Raw genomic sequence first — 6,555 nt, forward strand, 5'->3', positions numbered from 1 at the left:
ATATGAACAGTGGATGGTCTGTTCCACAATCTGCCCCTGGCCTTGTTTTGGCTGATGATATGGAGCTTTTCCACCATCTCTTTCCAGCTATATAGAATTTGATTTCTGTATATTCCATTTGGTGAGGTCCATGTGTATAGTAATCTTTTGTGTTGTTTATAAAAGATATTTGCAATGAACAAGTCATTGGTCTTGCAAAATTCTATAATGTCATCTCCAGCATCATTTCTACTACCAAGACCATATTTTCCAACTACTGATGCTTCCTCTTTGTTTCCAACCTTTGCATTCCAATCACCAGCAATTATCAATACATCTTGATTGCATGTTTGATCAATTTCAGACTGTAGAAGTTGGTAGAATTTTTCACTTTCATCATCACTGCCTTTAGTGGTTGGTGCATAAATCTGAATAATAGTTGTATTGATTGGTCTTCCCTGTAGGCACAAGGATATCCTATCACAGCATTGTACGTCAAGGTAGATCTTGATATGTTGTTTTTGATGATGAGTGTAATGCCATTCCTCTTCAATTTCATTCCTGGCATAATAAACCATGTAATTGTCATATTCAAAATGGTCAATACCAGTCCTTTTATGCACAGATATCAATATTTATGTATTCTATTTAATTTTTTACTATTTCCAGTTTTCTTAGATCCGTACTTCATACATTTCATGTTCCAGTTATTAGTGGATGTTTACAGTTGTTTCTCTTCATTTTCAGTTTTTGCCCATTAGGAAAATGAACATCCTGAATACTTTATTCTATTTGCTTATTCACCATCAACTCTCCATTGAGGAAGTAGCTCTTCACCAGTCTCATTTTGAGTGTCTTCCAACCTGAGGACTTCATCTTCTGGCACTATATCAACAATATTCTGGTATTCTTCATCATTTTTCAATATTCTGGTGCTGACAGTCTTCCACTACTATTAATAAGGTTTTCATTGATGAAATATTTGGAAGCAGTCCAGCTCTTTTTCATCCTCGTCTGTCTTCATCTGGAAGCTCAGCTGAATCCTGTCCACCATAGGTGACCTGCTGGTACTTAAAATACTGGTAGCATATCTTCCAGAATCACAGCAACACACAATCCACCACCGTATGACAAACTGACAAATGAGTGGTGTTTCTCTCATTGGGAGCAAACATATTTATATAGTTATGACCTCTTGTTCAATGAACCTTTTGTTACAAGATTTGTCCTTTTTTTCTTATGTTAGCTTTTATCTTAGTCTATTTTATCAGAAATTAATATTGCTACTCCTGCTCCTATTTATTGCTGTTAGCTTGATATTTTTTTCATCCTTTGATATGTAGTCAATTTTTGTCTTTGTTTGTAAGCTATGTCTCATGGAAGAACAAAGCAGATGGAAGAACAATTAAGCAAGTTTGAATGAGCTAAGTGGGACAGAGGTAAAGAGTGATGTATGCACAACCTTGGAATAGCAGGGCTCTGGGATACAGAGACTGAGACATGGTTGGAATGGGGAGAAGCAGGAAATAATGTTAAGATGCTTGGCTGTCTCTTGAATCTTGGTTTTCCTTGCATTACATTATAAAATAGACACTGGAGGGGGAGAGAAAGGAATAGCCAGAAACATCACCATAGAAAGTCCGTCTTCTGCCTATAACTGATTGGAATATCTAAAATGGAACTACAATGTGCCCAGTGAAGGAGGCTTCCTGCGGAGCCTCTGCAATACATAAGACTATAGGTGGAACCCTGAATCACATCTAGATCTTCAGAGATGGGAAATTTCCACTTGACAGGACAAGCAGACCAGCCTGGAGTGGCTAGAAGAATAGAAGATACTTCTTGAAAGAAAGACCTACAGGAAAAATAGAAATCAATAGAGGAACTTGTTCAAATTCCAACCAAAACCGAAGGACTCTTCATATCAAGATCAAGATTGCTTCCTTAGTACACTGTATTGATAGCAACTTAGACATTGGCTATCAAAAATGGGGGGCTATAAAGGTACAAAGTGGCTGACTTACAAGCTTTCATGAGTGTGCTTAGTTTCAGAACAAGGCAGGTAAGTTAGAATCTCCATTGAATCATTTTCCTCTTTTCCAGATGGGTCTGGTGAAACGGGATGGGGGAGGCTGGGGATAGGAGTTTACGATTCGATTATGTGTGATTGTTATCAGGACTAATTGTGATTGTCACAACTGTAAATGTAGAAGATGTGTAACCAAAAAGGGGAGCAGTTAATCTTTCATTTCAGGAACAGAGGACCCTAGGACCATCAAGAGGAAAGAGCATGGGAGCCTAACCAGAAAAGCTGTGACAACAGAGACAGTTGCAGAGGTGATGGTATATATAGAGAAAGCAGCTGAGGACTCTAGGCCCATAGACTGTGAAAGGCTTGTGCCTGCTGACAGGAGGCTGGCTTGCAAAGTTTGCCCTAAGGACATTTAAATGAATATGTATTTTCTATTTTGTATGTTTACATCAAAAAAAGGCAGGGGGGTGGGATGGAGGTAAACATGATTGACTAATGGTACATGGAGGGGATTGTAATCATTACAACACAATTGAAAATAAAACTGATAATCTTCCCTGTAAACTTTCACTCAATTCACAATAAAAACTTAAAAAAAAAAAAAATTCATGATCAAAAAAAGGAACAAAGAAGCTGGGAACAAGGAAGAGAAACAGAAGAAAAAAGGAAACAATGAAAGCAGAAATAGAACGGATAAAAGGTAAGGGAAAGTAAAGAGAGAAAGAAGGGGCAGAAAGAATAAACAAACAAAAACAAGGAAAGGGAAAACACAGCACAGATGCCGAACCAAAGAAGGAGAACACTCTGGAGGATCCTGTCAGCTAAGGAGCTTACATGGTGGGTGGACAATGGATGAGAGGTGGTGCTTGGCCCTAGATGAAGTTCCTAAAGACGTAAGTGTTTTTTGTTTGGGGCACCCAATCTGAAGCAGTTGATGCAGACTCTAAAGAAGCTGGGATCAAGGTCTTTTGGGCCTCAGGGCAGCTGGGGGCCAGAGTTTCTGGTATTCCAGAGCTGTCCAGAACTGGCTCTGCAGATCAGGAGGAGATCTCACCTGTATCCTGGGACTAGGGTTGGTGCAGATAGCTCCCAACTCACTTTGAAGCAGGTCACAATTGTGCGGCTCACCACCAAGTGGTTCTGACTGCCCAGAGAGCAGGAGCTTCACTGCGGGTGTATGTGAGGGCGTATGCAGATAGGGGCTAGGCATGCCTCTGCTCACCAGGGTAATGTGGGGTACAAGAAAAAAATCACCCTTTCTGAAAATTTAATGGATTTTAGCCCTTTGTCAAAGATCACCTATCCATAGATAGGTAGATTTACTTCTGGACTTCCATTATGATCCATTGGTCTATGAGTCTGTCATTGTATCAATAAAAGGCTGTTTTGACTGCCATGGTTGCAAAGTAGGTTTTGAGATTCAGCAGTGTGAGAGCATCTACTGTGTTCTTCTTTAGTAGTCTTTTAATTATCTGGGGTATCTTTCCTTTCCATATAAGTTGGTGTAGTTTTTCCATCTCTTTGGACCATGGAGAACTCCTCACAGACTACAAGTATAAAAAGAGGAAGAGGGGATTCTACAGCAGCAGTAAACATATGAGGAATGTTGCCTACCTTGAAATGCAACTTACTCATGCTTTTAGGAACCTTGCTCAAATCTTTTCTTACATACACAACTTCCCCTTGAGGACTGAGTGATTATGTATAAAATCCTGATTATGGTGGGCATTGCAAGTCACTTACTTGGTCATTTGTTGTACCATAATTTTGGCTTTCACAATTTACTAAAGCCCACTAGAAAGTCAGGAGATATTTCTGAAAGGTAGAATGCAGAATGGAGGGTTTTTTTCACCCAAAGCCCTGGATAAAGGACAGTAAGTCTCCTGTAACTTACACACACACACATACACACACACACATGCTCACACCTGTGTGAGATTATCTCAGTCTAAGTGCCAACTGATAGATATGTTTGACTGTTGTCGGAATCAGCTGGAGATGACTGCACTTATCTGTGCCTCATTTTAAACTGTTACATGTTTAGATCAATTTCCATCTAACCGTAAACTGTCTTCCTTATTGTCAACATCCTACAGTATATTCTTCATGGCTAACGAAGCAATGTTGATGCTTTATTATTAACTGAACTCATAACTTATTTGGATTGTATTACCTTTTCCCTAGTGTCCTTTTTCTGTTTCATCTGTCTCTGTATCTATCCACAATATCATATTTAGTCTCTGTCATACCTTTTTAAATACCTCTTGGCTGTGCCAGCTTCATTAACATTGGGCAATATTTTCCTGAATTAACAAAAAAATTACGATCTTACAGAGTTACGAATTCAAATTGACAACAGTTAATGTAAAACACAGATGAGAACTTTAAGACAGCCCAAATTAATGGTAATGTAACAATATGTAACCAATGTCATGAAACTGTACATGTAGAAATTGTGAATGGATACATTTGATTGTGCACATTGTCACCAATATTTTTATAAAAAGAGTACATGGATCTTAAGCAAGTTATTCATATAGAACATAGGATACTGCATGGTATAAAATTTAATAAATTATGCAACAGGATTTAATCCTATCACTTTATTTAATTTGTGTGCTAAACAATCTGAGAAGCTGGACTGTATGAAGAATGCAACATCAGATTTGGAGACTCATTAACCGTCTGTGATACACAAATGGAACCATTTTGTTTGCTAAAAATGAAGACTATTTGAAGCACTTACTGATGAAGGGAAAAGTCTACAGCCTTCAGCATGGATATTATCTGAATGTGAGGGAAATAAAAGGCATTACCACTGGGCGCCTAAACAACATCATGATAAATGGTGAAAAAACCTGAAGTTGTCAATAAGCTTATTCTAGTTGAATCAACAATCAATGTACATGTAAGCAACAATGAAGAAATCAAATGCATTGCAATGAGTAAATGTATGGCAAAGGTCTCTTTAAGATTCTTACCAAAAAAAAAAAAAAAAACCAAACTTTTTTTTTCAATCTTAAAAGGCAAAAATGTGTAAAGTATGCCTGACTCAAGTCATGGTAATTTTAATTGCTTCATATGCATGTGAAAACTGGACAGTATATATGGAACAAAGAAGTATTTATGCATTTTAATGCTGGAGAATATATATTGAATATACTATAGACAGAATATTACATGTAAGTAAAACTTTGCTTAAAATAATCTAAAAATGATTGCAACAATACGTCAACAGAGAACTGCCAGAAATTCAAGCTAGATTCAGAAGAGGACATGGAACTAAGGATACAATTGCTGACATCAAATGGATCTTGGCTGAAAGCACAGAATACCAGAAACATGTCTATTTGTGCTTTACTGACTAGGCAAACCCTTTTGACTGTGAGGATCATGACAAGCTATATATATAATGTTGTGAAGAGTGGATATTCCAGAACATCAAATTATGTTCATAAGGAACATATATATAGAACAAGAAGCAGTTCTAACAGAACAAAAGGATACTGAATGGTTTAAAATCAGGGAAGGTGTGAGGCAGGGTTTTATCCTTTCACCATATTTATACAATCTGTATGCTGAGCAAATAAACCAAGAAACTGGATTATATGAAGAACGTGATGTCAATATTGAGGGACGACTCACTAACAACTTGTGATATGTAGAGAATACAACCTTGCTTGCTAGAAGAGAGCTTAAAATAATTAAGTGGTTACGAGTCAGGCTCCTAACCTCAAGGTCAGCAAATCGAAACTACCAGTTCCACGGGAGAAAGATGAGGCTTCATGCTCTCGTAAAGATTTACAGCGTCAGAAACCCTATACAGGGTTGCTGTGAGTCAGAACCGACTCCATAACACATAACCACCACCACCACCACCCTTTATTAAAAAAATAGTTTAGAAGGAAACCTATTTTTCTATGTATATTAAATATAAAAAAATCTATTTTCGGTCTATCGTGTTTGACCTACACAGTTTGACACTTAAAGTAGTTCAATTAATATTTAATATGCCTAAATATTCTGATGCTTGATCATTGTGATGTGTTGTTTCTATGATGCATACATATTAGCCAGATATTTTATTTTGCAAAAACAGAACAGATATAGTAGGGAAAAAGTTACATCGATTTACTAGCTTATTTGTTTATATAAAGCCAAGTTTACATAAAAGAGTTTTAAATGGATGTTTTGAGTTAGTCTTGAAAGATGAATTAATTAGTGTTCGTTTTTGCACTAATTTTCAGTCATTACCTAGTGAATGACACTTATGGAAGAAAGATTGAGTAATATACTGCACTTTCTGATTTTTTTTTATTTTAAACTAAAGCAAAACAGTAGTTTCCAACAGACACATGAGGTGGTTTTTCACATTGCCTTCCACAAAGTGGACATTTATACATACCATTTAAGGAACATTTATTCTGGTCTGCATTTATCAACCCATTTTCACTTCCTGAAGCAAGTTACTTGCACTCTATATCTATGCTTGTTTTTCCTTTCTCTAAGTATGCCACACTCTCTTTTACCTGGATTTTTGCCAA

The sequence above is a fragment of the Chrysochloris asiatica genome, unplaced genomic scaffold (genome assembly GCF_000296735.1).
Source record: "Chrysochloris asiatica unplaced genomic scaffold, ChrAsi1.0 scaffold00213, whole genome shotgun sequence".
Lineage (NCBI taxonomy): Eukaryota > Metazoa > Chordata > Mammalia > Afrosoricida > Chrysochloridae > Chrysochloris > Chrysochloris asiatica.